Source organism: Lagenorhynchus albirostris, chromosome 4, assembly GCF_949774975.1.
Source record: "Lagenorhynchus albirostris chromosome 4, mLagAlb1.1, whole genome shotgun sequence".
NCBI lineage: Eukaryota > Metazoa > Chordata > Mammalia > Artiodactyla > Delphinidae > Lagenorhynchus > Lagenorhynchus albirostris.
Window position 1 is genome coordinate 50,911,965 of NC_083098.1, and position 20,141 is coordinate 50,932,105.

The 20,141-nt window shown below is 40.9% G+C and overlaps 1 protein-coding gene across 3 annotated transcripts in view; it reads right to left on the bottom strand.

The window, feature by feature from the left end:
- The window catches only part of DCK (deoxycytidine kinase), a 120,496-nt gene that overhangs the window by 25,360 nt on the left and 74,995 nt on the right, over positions 1–20,141 (bottom strand). Inside the window, exon 8 of one of the 3 annotated variants that reach the window (XM_060148053.1) lies at positions 1,644–1,657. The exons of the other annotated variants lie outside the window; for them this stretch is intronic. The gene's annotated coding sequence lies outside the window, so the exon portion shown is untranslated. Of the gene's footprint in view, positions 1–1,643; positions 1,658–20,141 lie in introns of those variants that run through there. 3 annotated transcript variants of the gene reach the window in all.

Here is a 20,141-nt window from a genome sequence, read left to right on the forward strand (position 1 = left end):
TAAGACATACCAAAAACATGTTATATAGACATGAGGTGTGCACATAACTGCACAAAGTGAAAATTCATCAGAGTAATGAAATTTTGTTAAGGCTACAGATCAAAAAAAAAGAAAAAATTCACCTCACCCAACTGTGGTCAGGTGTCAAGAGTCCTTCATGAGGTTCACCAAAATCCCTGACCGACGCACAAGTAGAACAGGCTATTAGGAAACTAACTCACTTCCCTCCACCACAGCTTCTTTGGCAGCATTCTGTGGAATTACATGCCACAGAACTGGCCTGTTTACACAGTGCCTCATCATTCCCACAAGTCCAAAACTGGGCTTTTATGGATAATAACAAAGAAACATAACAATGAAGGATAGACTTGAGCTCCTTTTTATTAAATTAGTGTGTGAAAAGCCAGCAGAGATCATGTGTATTCTTGTAAATTCTGCACCAACTGCTCTGTAAAGAATCATGATGTGCAAAGTTTATGCATATATATAAAACCAAGAAATGCAAATAAATGCTTCCAATACCTGTAACACCAAATGTACTCTTTTTAAAAATCACATATTTTTATCCTAATTCATGTATTTAGAATGCCTCCAATTAAATGGATAATTCTGTAAACTCATGCAGAGAAATATAGCAGAAATATTTTCATATGATGGAGTTTCCCCTAAATGATAGCCACCAGCTCCATATTTTTGGACTGCCTTCAAGATGAGACCAACAGTGTTTATTCCTTATTTGGTTCTTTAATAATTAAATGCTCTTTTTTTGCGTTTTGTCCAAAGTGGAGAGACACGTTAAGTCAAATTCCATTCAACAAAAACTAGTGCTATTCCCAGATGGAAGAACTACCTGAAATCCTACAAAACAATTCCCATCTACAGAACTCAACGTGTTTAACATACAGAGTTGTTATACACCAGAACTGGAAGGATTTATGAGAAGTCATATGGGTTGGTGGCTTTCAAACTTTTTCAACCATACACACACACACACACACACACACACACACACACAAACCAAGTCTCTTATCCTATGAAATGCACTCTGAGAGTTTCTATTCTATTCTATTTTCAAATGTTCATTGTCACCCGCTAAATTGATTTTGTGACCCACTAGTGGGTTGCAACCCACAGTTTAAAAATTTAGGCCACACTCCAGCCTTTGGCAATTTATAAGAATGAAATAAAATATAGATGAAATCCAATTGTTTTCATTTTAAAAATGATGCAAAAGTGGACTTATATATCAATCTTTTCCAGAGCATGGATCACCCAATTTTCCTTCACAAATATAAGAAATAATAAATGATTGATTATTTACAACTACTCTCCCTTTAATTGGCATAGATTTCGTTTTTTTCCAGTTTCTTCTTAATCTATAATATGTACCAACATGACCTTTGTCTTCCTGACATTGTCACTAATGTATTTTAGCATTTCTATTGAGAGAGAACATTTATTATTTATTATTCTCTTTCTATTTTCCCTTTAATCAAGTCCACTATACATTTTCATAGTGATTTTCCAATTCTATTAACCCTAACTGTTAACAAACTTACCCAGATTCTTTGTTGATTGTACACTGGAGGGTCAGGTGCTCTTGTGATAATTCTTTCCAGCACCCTTCCTTGTACAAACATCTTCTCTCTTCATTCCTCTAAAATGTATCATTAAATTAAAATTTCAGGGTTTTTTTAAACTTTTCTTTTGCTTTTGTATTTTTTTAGTTTTTTAAATTTCTTTTTAAAAGTGCAGTTTTTTAGTCACATATGTTAAGTGTTTGGATGGCTACATGGGGCCAGTGGCTACTGTACTAGATAGTACAGGGTATCCCGTCTCCCCACAACTAGGAATGAAATATAATCATATAAGAACAATTTGGGGCATGGACTTTCAAGCAGCAAAATATTTCTCTGACACACCTGAATCACACCATAACTCTTCTTCTACCCTCATCCCCACATTCCTTTAGACTTATGAGAAGCTAGAAGAAAGATACAAGAAGAAAAATGAGGAGAGCTGATGCAAAAGGATGGTCAGCTAAAGCCAGAGAGAGTGGTCCCAGAGCACTTACCAACCTAAAGGACAAAGCAAGCTGCCAAAAGGGAAATTCAGGTTGCCTTCTCCACACCCCGCAATGCACCCACACCTATCCTTCCCCTATTCCCCTCTCTGCACACTTATTTAAAGAGTTGCTAGTGGAAAGCCATTGATGCAATAAGGAAAAGGATTTCATTTTTTAAATTATCTCTTCTGCTAGTCCTGCTGAATGGCAGGACCTTTACAGCATTTTGCAAATTGAATTTACCTTTCCATTTAGGTAACACACTTAACTGAGCTTTCATTTGCCTACTGTGGACTAAAAAAAAAGTCCTATGTATTTACTGGCTCAGTTCTCTGCGTGCACATGAGGGAATCGGGGTGTTTACATACCACTATTTCTGGCTGAAGCTACACTTTGGTTCCCAGAGGAAGGCAACTTGCCGACCATCTCCATGTATGAGAAGGGCATCTGTTTTCCCAGCCACATCTTACCGTATGGTTCTTGGTTCTCCCCAGACCCTAGTGGCTAGCTTCCCCCTCCCACCCTCAGCCAAACTGGTTTCTCAGTTCTCAGATACTCTCTGTTTCCCTAGGCAACATCACTGTGTACAGAAACTCATTGCTTGGACACTCCTAGGATTGTCAGGGCTCAACATTTATTTTTATAATGATACTCAAGATTAACGACGCATTTTCTTTTTCAAGCACAAAATTTAAAGGGTATTGAAGTATAAAAAATGGTCTTATGAAGATATACTATAGATAAGTATTTGTAAGCAGGTAATATAAATATATATTTCACACTTAAATTTATGAACCATTAAATTAAACCAGATGGCTAATTGGATTTAGGGGCTCCATTTGATGAATCAAAAAATAATGCCATCTTTGAAAGTAGGCCAGTAAAACTCTGGCCCCACTGCATTTTCATAGTGATAGGAAGAGAAAAGCCATTAGCGAACAGCAAATCTCATCCAAACCTATCAGCAGAATTGACAAAACTCATCCCAAGTTAAGCTTCAGAAGGTAAACAAGAAAAAATTGCCCACCTCCCACCTCCATCCATTTGGAGCACAGTACCTGACATGTGAGTGGTGCTTAATAAACATTTGCTGAACAAATAAATAATAAGAAACAGAACAGAAAGTATCTCCATACTTATGAGTACTTAAAGAATTTCAGACTCACACCTGAAAGAAGTTTAGAGGTCTCCTCTCTAGTATAATCCATGAGCTGAAGGAATTTAATGCTCTCACACTCCCTGCTTTTAACACACAAAATTTAGGACTTCCTATTCTCTGCTAGAAAACAGCTGTGTCTTATTTCTATGTCCTTTTTGAACCAATGCCCTAAATCATATCAGAAGAGAGCCCAGAAAAAGACTATCATTTGGAGGAGAGAACCTGCATGTAATTCTTTTCTTAGTGTTGCATCAATTTTTAGGCCTTTAGTTTTAAACTAATAATAGTAATAGTAAAGAGTGCCTCCATGCCACCTTCTAAAGAATTAATAGTGAGAAAACTCAACAAAGAGAATTTTACCATTCTGACTACACTCACTGAGCTTATGGTGCATCTTGCTTCAACCACTTCCTTCAATCCCAGCTTCCAGGGTTGAGGCTATTTCTACTGAGGACCTTAGGAGAGTCATTCCTTTGGAGGGTCTTGAGAGACCCTATTTCCTTTTAGACTGACCCAAGACTCGTTTCACAGGGTCTCAGAAGAGCACTAAGAAGGGCCAATGGGAAAACTTTAGGCAGAAGAGGGATGTTGACTCAATAGGTAGAAGAACTGTCTATGAAATTACAAATATTGGATGTGCTATCTCAGGACCCTGTCACAGTTCAGATAAAGGGCAGAAGCAGAGAGGAAGGACGGTGCATCAGTCAGCAGTGAGGCTGAAAACTTTTAAAGTCCTTTTTAGTCCTAAGCTCCTGTGATTCCATGAGCCTCCCCTCCCGGCCTTCTGAAATAAGTTTCTGAATCTAGTCTCTTATCTGAACTGCAGAAAGTAAGGAGGAAAATGGAAGAAAGTATAGAATCTCACATGGGTCAGGCCCAGGGCTTTCTTGAGACCAGCCTAGTTACCTCTCGAGTCACTGCTTATTGGACGTACTCAGTCCTCCCTCAGGCCACTGGGACAGACCAGTGCTTTACCAGGCATGTGCAAAACAAACCCTGCCTTAGAACTGTGGAAAACAGCGATTTTTCTGGCTACAATGCAGACAGATGGCTGCAGCGCCCTTTCAGTCCCCCTCCTCAGAAAGATCATACCTGAAAAACCATGAGATCCTACTTGATTTAATCCCACGTCCTGAAACATGATGTTCCGTGTCACAAGGCTATAAATTAACTTGGTATTCTGACAAATGAACTCCTGGTGTGATTAAGTCAAGCCCCGTTTGTTTACTTTTTCCTCTTTCTCCTGCTCCACTCCATCACAGGGCACTGGCAGAAAAACCCAAGTCCTTGGTTCATGCAGAGGAGAAGTGCAAGGAGAGAGGAAGAAAAAGCATCACTATGGTGCGTGGTTTGGTTTCTCACAGTTGACTTTGGAATTCATCTCTCCAACTGCTTATTACTCATTGATTGTCATCAACCGCCAACACCGGGGAGAGTTGGGGAGATGGCAGGCAGAGGTGAGGAGGATGAAAAGAGGACAAGAAGAGCAGAGGAAGGAGAGAGAGAGCAAACATAAAGGAGAAGGAAGAAGAGTAAGAGAAATGTGAAAGGGGAAATTTGAAAGGAGATGAAGAGAAAGACTTCTTGTTAACAACAGAACACACACAATTCCCAACCCCCCATGTAAGTCTCTTAAAAAAAAATAGTTGGGCTTCCCTGGTGGCACAGTGGTTGAGAGTCCGCCTGCCGATGCAGGGGACACGGGTTCGTGCCCCAGTCCGGGAAGATCCCACATGCCGCGGAGCGGCTGGGCCCGTGAGCCATGGCCGCTGAGCCTGCGCGTCTGGAGCCTGTGCTCCGCAACAGGAGAGACCACAACAGTGAGAGGCCCGCGTACCGCAAAAAAAAAAACAAAATAAAATAAAATAGTTGATTACTCCTTTGGAATGACTGCAGAAAGCTGAGTTCATGCTACTGTATTTCCAACTGCTAGATATCATCTCCAAGAAGAACATGGGAAGGTGCTGCAAAGAGGCTGAGACTCAGGTTGGTGAATTCCCTGTAACGGGATGCAGCCACTGCTATAAATGACATTGCTGACATTGGTGACATCACTGAGAGGGATGTCACTCAGGTGACATCCCTCTATTTTCTCCTAACACAGAGGGACGGCAAGAACCATGGTTAAGTTTGAATGTCATAGGTGCCCAGAAATGGCCTCACAGATTCCCAGAAAAGTTACCCCAGCAGATTCCAAATCATGTCACTTTCTCCTCTGTTTCATGCTTAAATGCTTCCCACTCTTTTATGCACAGTGTTTAGTTTTACTTTTAATATGTTTATTTTGGTTTTAGCCAAAGGAAGCGGTTGCTTGTGAAGCACACTTATAACCGGCAAATCCACTGGGGAGTTCCATCCTAGAGCTAAACTCTAACCACGTAGTAATTTATGGCATTTCTATACATTACGTCCGAATACAAAGCAAGGACTACCTGTAGTTTGTGGAAGTTTCCTTACTCCTTTCTGAATAAGATCTGTCCCTCTTACACAAACACATCCCTCATATAAATGTGTGAGGCCATGTGTTACGCAACTTTGTATTCCCTGCTCCCATGATTTGGACATAATAAATTATCAATAAATGTTATCTTGGAACTTCCCTGATGGCACAGTGGTTAAGAATCCGTCTGCCAATGCAGGGGACATATGCTCGAGCGCTGATCTGGGAAGATCCCACATGCCTCAGAGCAAGCCCATGTGCCACAACTACTGAGCCTGCGCTCTAGAGCCCAAGAGCCACAACTGCTGAGCCCATGTGCCACAACTAATGAGCCCGTGTGCCACAACTACTGAAGCCTGTGTGCCAAGATCCTTTGCTCTGCAACCAGAAGCCACTGCAATGAGAAGCCCGCATACTGCAACGAAGAGTAGCCCTCGCTCGCTGCAACTAGAGAAAGCCCACATGCAGTAACGAAGACTCAACGCAGCCAAAAATTTTAAAAAAATGTTATCTTAGTTTAGGTTAAGCCTTCTGATTAAAAGATAGGTAAGGTTAGAAAGTAGCTACCTAAGCAGTCAGGGCTGTCTTCTTCCTTATTCACTCTCTTATTATTCTCCAAACATTGAACCCTGGCTTGAGAGCTTTGCTGATCTTTAATACATTTAATTCTCTCTAGTTGAGTTCTCAATATAGTATATACACAAATGGATTCACCCATTCATTCAATATGTATTAAGCACTGATATGTTCCAGGCACTGTTCTAAGTGCTGGTGGGTGTACTAATGTGGAAGGTAGACAAGGTCTCTGATTTCTTGGAAATTAATTCCCAGTGGGAAAAACAAATTATAAGCAAAGTTTTAAAACTTATTTATGAAAAGGTGGCCAAGAAGATATTTCTGAAGGGGTGAAGATATTTGAGCAGAGACCCAAGTGAAGTGAGAGAGCAAGTCAGGTGAAGGTGTGAGGGAAGAACAGTCCAGGATCAGAAAAGAGTAAGAGCACAAGCTCTGAGACAGGCAAGTCTTAAAATGTTTGAGGCTGTGTGACTGGAGCAGCATGAATGAAAGAGAGAGCAGAAAATGAGCATAAGAAGATCATAAGGGCCTTGCAGACATGGTAAGAGATTTAGATTTTATCCTAAATGTAACAAGAAGTCATTCAAGGGTTTTGAGCAAGGAAGTTGCATGATCACTTTAGCTATCAGGTTACACTGAAGGAGGACATGTGTGGAAGCTTAGGAGTCTCTGCAACCATCCGGGTGAGAGATGACTGATGGTATCTTTTTTTTTTTTTTTTTCGGTATGCGGGCCTCTCACTGTTGTGGCCTCTCCTGTTGCGGAGCACAGGCTCCGGACACGCAGACTCAGTGGCCATGGCTCACGGGCCCAGCCGCTCCACGGCATGTGGGATCTTCCCGGACCGAGGCACGAACCCGTGTCCCCTGCATGGGCAGGTGGACTCTCATCCACTGCGCCACCAGGGAAGCCCTACTGATGGTATCTTAAACTACTCTGATAGTAGTGGAGGTGATAAGAAGTGATCATATTTGACACATGCTCTGAAAGGAAACCACCAATGGATTGCCATGTTGTGGGGAAATGAGGAAGAAAGGAATCAAGATTGAGCCTTAGGTTTGGAACCTGAGCAACTTCGTGAAATATAAATGATCCCATTTAATGAGACGGGGTAGTTAAGGGTGGGGAGGAGCAGTTTTGGAGGAAAAATCAAAACAATGTGTTTGGGCTTCCCTGGTGGCGCAGTGGTTGAGAGTCCGCCTGCCGATGCAGGGGACACGGGTTCATGCCCCGGTCCAGGAAGATCCCACATGCCGCGGAGCAGCTGGGCCCGTGAGCCATGGCTGCTGAGCCTGCACGTGTGGAGCCTGTGCTCCGCAACAGGAGAGGCCACAACAGTGAGAGGCCCACGTACCGCAAAAAAACAAAACAAAAAACAATGTGTTTATGATGTCTGTTACACATCCATATGGAAAGCCAAGTCAATTAAATATAGAAGTCTGGAGATCAAAGAAAAGTCAAACTTGGAGATATAAATTTGGAGGTCATTAACAGATTTTATTTATTATCATTGGATGCTATGATGGGTTCAAAAACAGCCCATTTTAAAATATTTTACTAGAAAATCCAAGAAAAGGGAAACAGAAAATCAAGCACCTCTATTATCCCCAAAAGAAGCAGTTTAGCTTGACGAAGTAGATTTACCACCACTTCCCTCCAAACTTGTGTTAAATAAAGAAAAATGAATCAATCATCAACTCACTGATTTTTTTTTTTACCTGTACCCTTTTTTCTGACCCCCCAAATACCCCACCAGCCTCCTTCCCTTGCTGCAAAATAGAAAATCCAGTTTCACAGGCAAGGAAGTGTGAATCACTGTGACAAAGGTAGAAGGATACAATCAGTACAGAGAAGAAATAGTGTTTCGATAATCTGTGAACCTTGAGATATGCTTGTTCAAGAGAACTTTGCTCATTGACTGTACAGATCCTTGGAGATAATATGAACTGAGTGAGCTTTAATTATAAGCTGATTTCTCTCACTGGAAAGATGGAAGGTCTTTGTGTGCCCTTGTTTGCCCCTCTCTGTTCCTGCTAAGGACAGTTCTTTCCCATAGACCCTATCTAGTGTTTTGCAAGAGTTGACACTAGCCATGACCATTATTTGATGTAATTGCCACCTGTGATTTATCTCGTTTGCCTGGGCAAGCTTTGGGAAAGAGGTTGGCCTAAAAACTAAATTAATATATAAAAAAAGAATTGATTAGTGAGGCAGCCAGGGAATGGATAGTGTTAATATTTTAATAGGGGTGATAACACTGGCCTCCAGAAAGAGTTCATTTATTGACCTCTCTGACTTCCTTTTATTCGAAGTGGTGACTAAACATTCCCTTCATTAATCAAATTAACTACCTGGTCTGTCATTCCAAGGCCACAATGACATAATGCATGAAGTCTGTCTTTTGGAGCCCTGCTATGACACTGTTAAAAGTGGAAACAAATATGGCAAATACATCCATGGAGGGTTCTTATATTGAAAAGTAACAAGATCATTTTGTTAGAGCCCAGTATCAGCAAAAAGAAAAAATCCACAGGGCATTTTCCCTGTGTGCTAGGAGCCACCCTTGCCAAAGTAAAGTATTGGGTCCTATTTCATGAAATTGCTTGGTAGATGAAACTTCCTAGTAAAGTAGACACTTTGCCTTTAAGCTCGTGAGCAGAACAAACCAGAAACAAAAGAGAGAGTCTTTCCCCATGCTAATAGCACCTTTATTCAACTCTACTTCTTTTTTTAGACAGAACCAGTGGTTAGAATTGCCCTCAGAGGTCAAGGGGGGACAGGTAGAAACCACTTGAGAATTTTCTATCCTAAGATTGTTGAATGTTCAGGAGATAATACAGAAAGCAAATAAGAATGAAGTAATAATAGAACCAGGACCTATTTCTCAGGAGAAATGAGGGTTTGTTCAAGCTATGAGAAGGCTCTAAAAAAGAGGGTGGTTAAAGGACCTTGTGAGTGTCTTGAGATCAAGAATCTTGTAGTCATGTTCACTCAATATTTTTCAATGTATAAATGAAAAGGTCTTTTCAAAGTAAGAAGCTAACCCAGGAAGCATCACTTTCTATACCACAGAAGGAATGCTGAGCAGACTCTTCAGGTATCCTGGCCAGAGAATAAACTGATGTCTAGATAAAAGAGTGATCAGGGTAAGAAGTTTCATGGATTAGCAATCAGTGGAGAATGACTCCTGAGGAACTAAGGTGCAGGGTGGAGTATAAGGTGGGGCCAGGAGGAAATATGAGAGTTTATCAGAACTTGGGTCCAGGATGGAGGCTTCTATCACAACTGTGGTATAGAGTCAGAGCAGATTCAGCAGTAAAAAGCCTCTTGGCCCAGAGCTAATATTCCCCCTGATTAAAGTGGAGTCTGAGCCAGATCTAAGCTTAAGTGGGAGCTTTACTCCAACTCTGGGAAATGGTAGTTAAAACGGTAAGGAAGCCAGATTGGTCATTACACCATCTTCCTCTCAAGGATTCCTGTAGTTAGTTTTATGGGAAAGAGCTACATAAAGATATCTCTTTATGACACAGAAATATCTCTTATTTGGCCAAGAGTAAGAGCATAGGCTTTGGATTCAGGCAAAAGCTTCAGCTTTCTCATCTATTCGCTAGCAAGATCCTGGTGATAGCAACATAGCCTCTTTGTATGTAAAGCATGCAATGTGCTTAATACTGTGCCACACTTACACTAAGTTATACCAAAAAATGTTACTGTTATTATTTCAGAGGGCTTACAACATGCCAGACATGTCACTTCATTTAGCCCACCCAACATCCCTTGAAGTAGGTCTACCACATGTTTATGAATGAGAAAAGTGAGACCCTGAAGAGATTATATAACTTGTCCAAGGTTACACAATTAGTACAGGAGGAACTGGTATTTCAAACCAGTTTGTCTAACAGCAGAACCTTTGCTCTTATAATATACTCATCCTTGAAAGTATTAAGTGATAATAGAGTCTTCAGTCCACTTTAGAATCTCAGATGGCCCCTCCCAGATAGTTCCTCAGAGGATGGCGTACAAAACATATGGGCGTTATAGGCAACCCCACCCTAATACAGACTAAAGGGCAATAATTAGCTCTGCTTTAATCTGTTCCAAGTGACAGGTGAACTTCTGACTCTCTCTCAAGAGAACTCAAGACAAACATTCCCATGTAAGATTCGTGAAAAAAGCATTCAGCTATGCATGAGGGTCCTTCTCTAACTATATTGGGCTTGTAGCCAGTTCTGCTGGTCTTTAGATCATCAAGGACATGCTTAGCATTGAGTTCCCGAGCACCCAGCTAGAGGCCCTGGGATGAAACAAACACTAAATCCGAAAGCATTAAAACAGGGTCTGTGATGAACACCTGAGCTATACTGGCCTCTAAAGCTAGCCATCCAAAGAGACAGGTCAATGTATAGACAAGAAAAGGAGGTTTGAGATCTTGTGGTGCCCCCTAATGCCTGTCTCTGCAGCACTATGAACCTCTAAGAAGAGAAGTTCTGAGGGTTTGAAAACTTAATCAGAACAGCATTAAAAGTGTTGAGGGGGGCTTCCCTGATGGCTCAGTGGTTGAGAGTCCGCCTGCCAATGCAGGGGACACAGGTTCATGCCCCGGTCCGGGAGGATCCCACATGCCGCGGAGCGGCTGGCCCATGAGCCATGGCCGCTGAGCCTGCGCATCCGGAGCCTGTGCTCCGCAACGGGAGAGGCCACAGCAGTGAGAGGCCCGCGTACCACAAAAAAAAAAAAGAAAAAAATGTGTTGAGGGTCTCAGTTGAGTCCAAAATATTAAGTTCTTTCAGGAGGCAACTGGGCTGGGCTTCAACAACTCAACAGCTCAAAAAAGACAAGTATTCACCTCTGGGATCTAGTGAAGATATCTGAGCCATGTTAAAGAGCAACCTCAAATGAGCTTAGCAGTTGACTCCCAGCAACCATAATCCCCAGCAAGCACTGACCACAGCCCACTGCCTCATGTCACCCCCTTCAGTAGAGGCTCCATCATCCTGGCTCTCTTAGAGATGAAGATCCCAACCTCTGCTGCACACAGAGGAGACAAATCTTGCTGGCCTTCCTGGGGCCTAATATTCACCACTAATCTCTCTAGGCACCACCCTTTCCCCATGGGGGAAACAGGACTGTGTTCCACAGTAACTGATTCAGCCTGGGGGGGCCGTGCAGCCTTCAGAGACTTCACAGAACACCAGGGAACCAGAAATGAGGAGCTGCTGAAGTTCAGCTGCTGAAGTTCCCAACTGCCCTACTGGAGCCTCTCAGCCATGCTAACTAAGGACAGCAACAGAGGAGAAAATCCCTGGCCTCTGGGTCTTCCGTTCAAAGTAATACAATTCAGTATTGTATTGACTGAGTATTCTTATTCAGTGATATTGAGAGGCTTGGAAAGCAAGTGTGGGGAGGTATGCAGAGTAGATGGCAGCGTCTGCTTTTAATAGAGCAAAGTTTAGAACAGGATTTGGGCTCCAAAAAGAGGATACAGAAACAATACACTGTTCCTCCTCCTTCATGGAACAATTTTTTCCCTTTACAGGGAAGTTGCTGTAGACAAGCATCATAAGTACCACAGTCAGGGCCCAGGCCATAACGTAGTCTAACCTGGACCTAGATGGATGGCAGGATAAGCAAGACAGGAGGAGTCTCTATTAACAAAAACTGGACAGATCTACAGTGACATGAGAGAATATACCCATGACCCCAGCAACCACACTAAGCTTTGAATGTCCTTGAAGCCTTCCTTGTCTTCTACCTTAAATATTCAATAGAACCACATTTTATTCCATATTCACGTGCTCTTATATAAAAAATAATGATTGAAATGAGAATTTTTTAAATCTATATTTTTGAGTAAAATCAACTTTCAGGGAAAATGATTCATGTTCTTCTCATGCAATTCCACACACGTCCTTGGGCAAACTGTTGCATACACCTGTATTTAGGCCTCTGAGAGTCAGGAACACAGTGAAGGTCCAGGAGATCTGGTACATAGCCTCCAGAAAACTTCATGGGGGAAATCAATGGTTGTGCCCGTGAAGCAGGGCAAGGCATTTGTTAGCTGCCACAAGAACAAAGTTTGAAGAGGAGGGCTTCAGTCATTGGAAGTTCTGGCAAGAGGAAAGCAGAACCCTAAAAACGTGAGGAAAGAGGGTGCCAAGTTAATAATGGGGGTATCACGGCAAGGACAGCCACTAGAATCAGGGAACCAAACTGAAAGACTGTTCTACTGATAGCCTCCAGTGAATCTCACTTCTGGTATTCACAGCCTTGTACAGCCCCTCCCCTTGAATCTGAGCTGCCTGCAATCTGGCAGAAGTGATGCTGGGCTAGATCCAGGACAAAGCCTTCAAAAGGTCTGCAGCTTCTGCTTTTGCACTCTGGGGGGATCTAGCCGAAATGTAAGAAACCTGACCACCCTGGACCACCTACTGTGAGGAAGTTCAGACTGGCCACGTGGAGAGGAACCCAAGAATCCTGCCAAACAAGGTGCCCTTGGCTGGATGCCCCAGCTAAGTACCAATTTGCCAGCCATATGAGTGAGCCGTCTTGGAAGATAACACCACAGGGGGCACAATCACACTGTCCTTGCTGAGACATAGTCAAAATAAAGAATCGTAAGCAGGTATTCCAGTTCCACGTGTAGACAGCTTGTAAGTTGTCACTCTGTCCTAACAGTAAGTAAAAAACTAAACAGACTGAAAAATCAACAACTCTTCTTGAATCCTTAGAAGAGGGAAGGGCATGAAGCAAAACACTGCCCCCCAAATGGGAGAGACCAAAAGGAGAACACAGAGAATCACAATTTACCAGAGCAGAGACTCCTAGGCAGGTACCACCGTGGGAACCAGTGCCTGGGTAGGAAAAGCTGAACTGTAATAGAGGAATTGCTGGAGGCTCCGTGCAGAGAACTCTGAGAGCCAAAGACGCCAAGGGGACCCAGTCTTGGAGGGGTCCCCACAATATTGTGAGATTTACCACCAAGAACTCAACCAGATTCCCATAGTCAATACAGGAGAAAAATCTCAAGTTTCTGGCAGGAAGAGAGAAAAAGCAACCATTTGGAAGAGCCAGAAAGCTCTGTTCTTAACAAGGCCTGCCCTCAGGGGAAACTAGTTAACCAGAGTCTAGCCTGCTGTGGTATTATCAGACCCTAACTGATTTGGGGGCAGGAAAATGCACAAATCAGGTAGCTCTGGCCTTCCACCCAACCTAGCCATCTTGTTTCACCTAAGAGGGGAGAAAAAAAAAAAAAAACCCTGAGGAGTGCTTGAGAAATTCACAGTCCAAAGACACAGACCCACTGAAAGACTAGACCTAATCACAGGGCTATAGAACACTTCCCCTCCCCACACCTCACCACCACATTACTAAGGCCCATTTACAGCCGTTCTTTTTACTCAGTACAACATGCCCGATGACCAAGAAAAAAATTACAGGGCATACCAAAAGACAAAAAACACATTTTGAAGAAACAGAGCAAGCATCAGAACCAGACATAGCAGGGATGTTGGAATTATTAGACTAGGAATTTAAAACAACTATGATTAATAGGCTAAGGGCTCAAATGGATAAAGTAGACAGCATGCAAAAACAGATGGGCAATGTAAGCAAAGAGATGGAAATCCTAAGAAAGAACTAAAAGAAATGCTGGAGATCAAAAACACTGTAACAGAAATGAAGAATGCCTTTGATGGGCTTATGAGTTGACTGGACATGGCTAAGGAAATAATCTCTGAGTTAGAAAATATACCAATAGAATCCTTCAAAACTTAAAAGCAAGAGAACAAAGGCTGAAGAATCATAAGAGAACAAAGGCTGAAGAATCATAAGCAAACAACTGATTGTTGCTTAAACCACTGAGTTTTGGGGTGAATAGATACCAGGAACACACAGTGAAGCATCAGCCTTACAGAACTAGCGGGGAAATAGAGTCCAAGTGGGACCTTGAGAAGATGGCTTGATGCTTCCATGCTACTAACCTAAGGCTACTAAATTTCTTCCTGGGGAGTTCAGGGTCAAGGAACTAAAAGCAGCTCAAGTGCTTTCACCCATTTCCAAATTATAATGAAAATATCCTAAATTTCCACAAATCTTACCCTGATAAATGTGGAAATCACCAAATGTACTTACATAAACTGATAAGCGATGCAAATCTACAACCTTGTCTATTCCTCTGGTGCTCAGAGCTTGCTAGTTCCCACCACATTCTCCACATCTCCATCAGCACTGGGGTGGTCTTGAGCTCTCTGTCTTGCCTGTATGGTGCCCAACACAGTGATCACATGTGCAGGTACTTAATATCCCACAGAGGACAAAGGTAGCAGAGATCATGATTTCTCGATGGTTTGGGTCAGTCAACACCAGTTGTAAAGTAACGATGGAAAAGGAAGTACTACTTAAAAATTCCAAGTAGGTACACAGCTGGTAAAGCTACATGGGGCAAGACATGATGACTTTCTCTTACTATGCAATACCTGTAAGCAATCGCAAAAGAGATAACAGTTATCAAGGTCTTATTATGGAATGCAAAGCTTTGAAAGAAATCTGTAAGATCCGTCTATCCCTCTGTGTCTAGGCAGAGTCCAACCCACTCTTCACCCTTGCTATACAGACCACTTAGAGAAAAGCATGACATATTATCCAAGAGGTAGTATCCGCCCAACTGAACTTGCTGTAACTGCTAAAACCAACAGGATTCTCAGCCACAGGATGTCACTTCTATTTCCATAGAAATAGACAGGCTTTGGGCAAATTCAAAGTACACGCTTAAAAATAATTTTGCAGCTTCCTTTGAGCCGAGACACACCGTCAGCTGGTATACATTTTAGAGCCCCCGTCGACATGTGTCTAGAGAAGGAGTGGATTAATAATAGCTTACATTTCTATAGTGCTTTTCATCCCAAAGGATCCCAAACAAGGGAAACAAGCTGAATCTTTTCTCCTTGTTTAAAGGGAAAAACCCTAGTGAATTTCAAAGCAATCCTAAACATGAGAACTAATTGCAAAGAAATTCACTTTTTTAAAGTGTCAGGACATAATTATTATTTTTTTAAACTTAAATAGTATCTACATTCCTTCTGAGAGCTCACAAAGAAATGCCACCATCTCCATCTCAGAAGGCTATCATCTCTTTCCAACAAAGACAACAGTAGCAGTGCCGGGAGATTTAGAGACATTATGGGTGAAGAGATAAAAATAATAATTAACAATTGCACAGGAAGCTCCATCTGGAGCATCCGATAACACAGTAGGAGACGGATACAGATGGCAAAAGGTGGGTGGCACAGGGTAGAGCCTGTCCTGATCTCGTGGGCTTGGGACCTCAGACACACTCAGATTAGTACAGGCTTAGTTCTTTCCACTCCCTGTGATTCAGATGGAAGTAGCTAGGACAGAGCCAGCATGTTTTACCAGTGTCCAGGAAATCTGGGCTCTAGATCATGGTATTATTCTGTCTGGCACCATGACAAGGTTAATAATACATTTACCAGTGTTTGATAATCCTAGATTAATATAGCTTTTCATTCTCTAAAGTACAGAGTCTTTCTTATCTTTAACCCACGTAGTTTGCATATACTTCCACATAGTAATTCTAGGCACAATGCTGCCTATTCTGAGCTTTTTACCCTGATTGGCAGATAATTAGAACCATGAGATGTCAGCAGGTGTCGAGATAAAAAGACATCATAAACCCAGTTACAGCACAGACAATGGCTTTTTAATAACCTGTTTAAGTCACGCAGTTCCCAACTATCTCACACTTTTAGGATGAGTAGTTACTTGATCCTGGAGGACTGCTGAGCTAGGAGGACCTCTGCTGTTAAAAAAGAAACAACATCTTTAGAGGGACAGTGAAAGTTCACTTCCAAAGAGGCAAAACCGAAAAAAGCCATCACAAAAATACTCAGAAAGGAAACAGGATTTCTTTTTCATCAATTTGTTTCCTCTCTACAGAGATGCCAAACCAGCGTGAGGTGGACAGACACACCGCCACCCTCCCATCTGCTACTGTTAGTGAACATGACCGTATGATGAATAAGGCAGAAAATTAAATTGCTGAGAAGATAAAATTATCTCGTTTGGGAAAGAGAATATATTAATCGCATTGGGACTCTAAATAAAGCCATTCGTTCTCTTTAGTGTCATAATTTGAGAGTTGAGTGTATACCACTTACTTCATATTCTTTATGATGACTATATTCTCAGCATGGGATAGATGTGTAAAGGGGAGAACTTTCTGCCACTGTGTCACTGGGAAGAAAAACGCTGCCATTATGACACACACCCTCCCTCAGAGAGGGTTTTGTGAACACAAAAGATATCTCCCCTTAACTTGATTTTTTCCAAAAAAGGTATTGATTCCACAAATCTTCAGAAAGGATCTATTATTTGCATAGCCTTGTGTTAGGTGCTGCAGGGATACAAAAGCCTAAGAGAGAGGTTTTGCCTTTGAGAAGCTGCAAAATAAGATATACATGCATTAAAAAAATAATACAATAAAAGAGGTGCCTTAAGGTAGGCTATGATTTGGTGCTAAGAGCATATTAAAAATAGTAAGTACTATTCATATAACAAAATGAGAGAACTCTGAAAACTGAAGAATCCAAGGGAGTCTTTGAAGAACAGGTCCTTGAAGATAGATAAAATTTGAGTTAGCCAGAAGAAAAGGGGATATTCCAAGTTGGAAGCTGGGGTAGGATTTACTCGAATAATGACACTAGGATAAGAATATAAAGACTTGATTTAGGGACTGGGAATTCAGGCTAGCTTAAGAGATGCGCTCCTTTAGGGCCAAATTTTGAGGCTCCTTAGTGCTTAATTCAATGATACTCAAGTAGTTTGGATTGTGCAACCTATTAGCAAAGATTTTTAGCACACCCCCAATTATTTGTATATACATAATACATGTACAATGAATGGATATATCATGCACTTTAAAGAACATATTTTAAAGAATGAAATAAATAATAGTTCTTTTAAATTTTGTATTTATGGTACAAAAATTCTTTTGTCATAAGTGAAAAAAATCAATATTTTTAATGAGAGTAATATGATTTAATATACTTTGTTAATCTTTTTTTTTTTTTTTTTTTTTTTTTTTTGCGGTACACGGGCCTCTCACCGCTGTGGCCTCTCCCGTTGTGGAGCACAGGCTCTGGATGCCAGCGGCCATGGCTCACAGGCCCAGCCGCTCCGCGGCATGTGGGATCTTCCCGGACCGGGGCACGAACCCGTGTCCCCTCCATCGGCAGGCGGACTCTCAACCACCGCGCCACCAGGGAAGCCCAACTTTGTTAATCTTTTAATAATGTTTGGTGACATAGTGATCCAAAAGTCTGGCTCTACATTTATTTTATTCTGATAGTTGGTTTTAGTGGCTGATACAGGTGGCAAAAGATATGTGAGTGGTTTGGGTTTTTTTTCACTTTTAAGTAAGGAAGGACTCTCAATAGAATTTACCATTAAGTTCAGCAACATTCTATGCTTTGTGTCAAATGCCTTTAAACACCATTAAAATATTTTTGTTTTCTGAAGTTAAAGACAAATTTACCATGAAGCTAATGAAGCTTCAGTGCAAGACCCCTCACCTGCCTGAGCATCTCCCCAGTAATGTATCCACATGGTCATATATTTCAGTAAAGACTGCAGAGGTGAGATAAAGGAATGACATTTTGAGCACAATTAAGACCAGTGTTTCTTCCCACTCTGACTGCCTCTAAGACACTTCCTTTGTGTTACATGTGGCATAACGGGCTGCAAGTACTTTTTGGTTCTGAATAAGGGGAAATAGAGCTGGGAGCACATTTAGCTCAGGTTTAGTGGGATATATTTATATGGTTCCTAGGCTCTTCCATACGTACTTAGGTTAACACTAGCCACCCCAATAGAAGATGCCTTCCAGGAACGTTCCTGCCCACTGTGTTTACTCGTGTGTGGTTATGACATGAAGATGCAATATGAGTGTGTTCTATGGTGTGCAGGGTCAATAATATGTGAAAGTGGAAGAGAAACAAGGTTTGAAATTATGGAACCAGAAGCGAGTCTGTGGAAAATTCTTCCAGGCATCAGGTGTGTAAGATTTTAAGCAAAGGATCTGGTTTTCAGTGGAAATTATCTCTGTCATCATATTCAATTTTAAATAACTCATAGATTTTTTTAGTTTTGTTTTTTACTGTATTCACGTGAAACAGAATTTATCATAATTCCTGTGCTTGCAAGACACAAACCTATAGCAATCCTACAACCAGTGGGTATGTCTGTATGTGAAGTCACATATTTTGTGTATCCAGCTATCAGAGCACATCTTACCATGTCTCACATATCTTGTCCTGGTGCAATCTGGCAGTTCCAGATAAAGTGGCTACAAGATTGCCACCAACATAGCAAAACAAATAAAGAATGAGTTTTCCTATGACAGAATTCCTACCCATGTTTATCAGTAAGTCAGAATATATAGCATAAGAATAATTTGATTATACAGTTATATAGCTCACTACAACATAAGGGCAGTTTTTAAATGCACTTGAATTTGCTCTAATAAACTAGTACTGTTCGTTCAAAGAGCATTTAGTCTTGCATGATGAAATATGGAACTCCCCCAAATCTTACATCTCAAACATAAACATGATAGAGGGTTCCCCAAATTTGACTATAACTTGAAAAATCTGTGTAACATTATTAATAGCAATTATTATCAAAATAAAAAACAAATTTTGATCAGTCATGCTAAAGAAAGTATGAATTATCTTTCTATTTTGTCTTTAGAAAATATTGCAAAGTGATTGTCATGTGAAGGGGTGCTCAAAGAAGATGCAGCTAAAAAAGTACAGAAAAAAAGGTGTTATAGAGGCATGTCAACAGTTCATTTATAAAAACATTATGTTATTTTTCTGGATCTTGTGTTGTTTTGGTATTTTCTGCTTTTTAAAATGAGTAACTGTTGAGATTTCTTTTCTCATTCTAAATAAATGTTCATTTTCACACTTGATTTTACATTTTCAATTTTATCTTTTTTCTCTTAAAGAGGCTTCCAAAACTAACTCAGGTTCAAAGTCCACAAAACCTGAATATGCTCTTTTTACCTGCTCAGTTTATAAGTATCTTGTGAATTTAATGGCTTCATACTATCACTAACTAAAAATTCAAGCACTATGTACACTTAAAGTGAGATGTATTATTAAATGTAAGAATTCATATTTCAAGTTGTCAGTTCAGTAATTTTGAATCATTTTGACCAAATTTTTGTCAGACCTGATTAGTTGCATTATTTTTACTGCATAATGTGTCTTGCAAAGTGTTTACACTATGAAGAGAAGTAACAGCTTGGTCTTTTTTTGTTGCTCTCCTATACTTGCAGTTACTATTCTCTTTAATCTGTGATTTCTTTCTAAAGTCTTTTTAAGCCACTGGCTCATTCATTAAAGCATACAATCAATAAATCATAGCTAGATGCATTTAAATAGAAAAACATCACAGTATGCTGGAAGCTATCCCGCAAAATGAGGGTATAACTGCCATCCTCGAAGCACTTTGAAACTTCAGCTATTACTTCAAGATATCTCAGGTACCATGAGTGACATGGTCATCTGTCATAGAGTGTGAAAGATAGTACCTGTATCAATCTGCATATGACATGTTAGCAAAGTTTAATTTCTTTTTTTTTACTTAAAAATATGTATAATTATTTACCTAGTATAGAAATAGGAATAAAAAGTTCTACCACATTCTCGTATTCCAGTGGATTGTCTTTCACAACCCCTGAGTATACCCACCTCACTCTGGAGATTACTGGTCTAGTGAATGGGTGTAAAGTATTTTGAAAAAAAGAAACCATAGAAGATTTTTGAGCAATGGAGAGACATTAGAGCAGTATTTGGGGGAACTATTTTAATGAGGCTGTC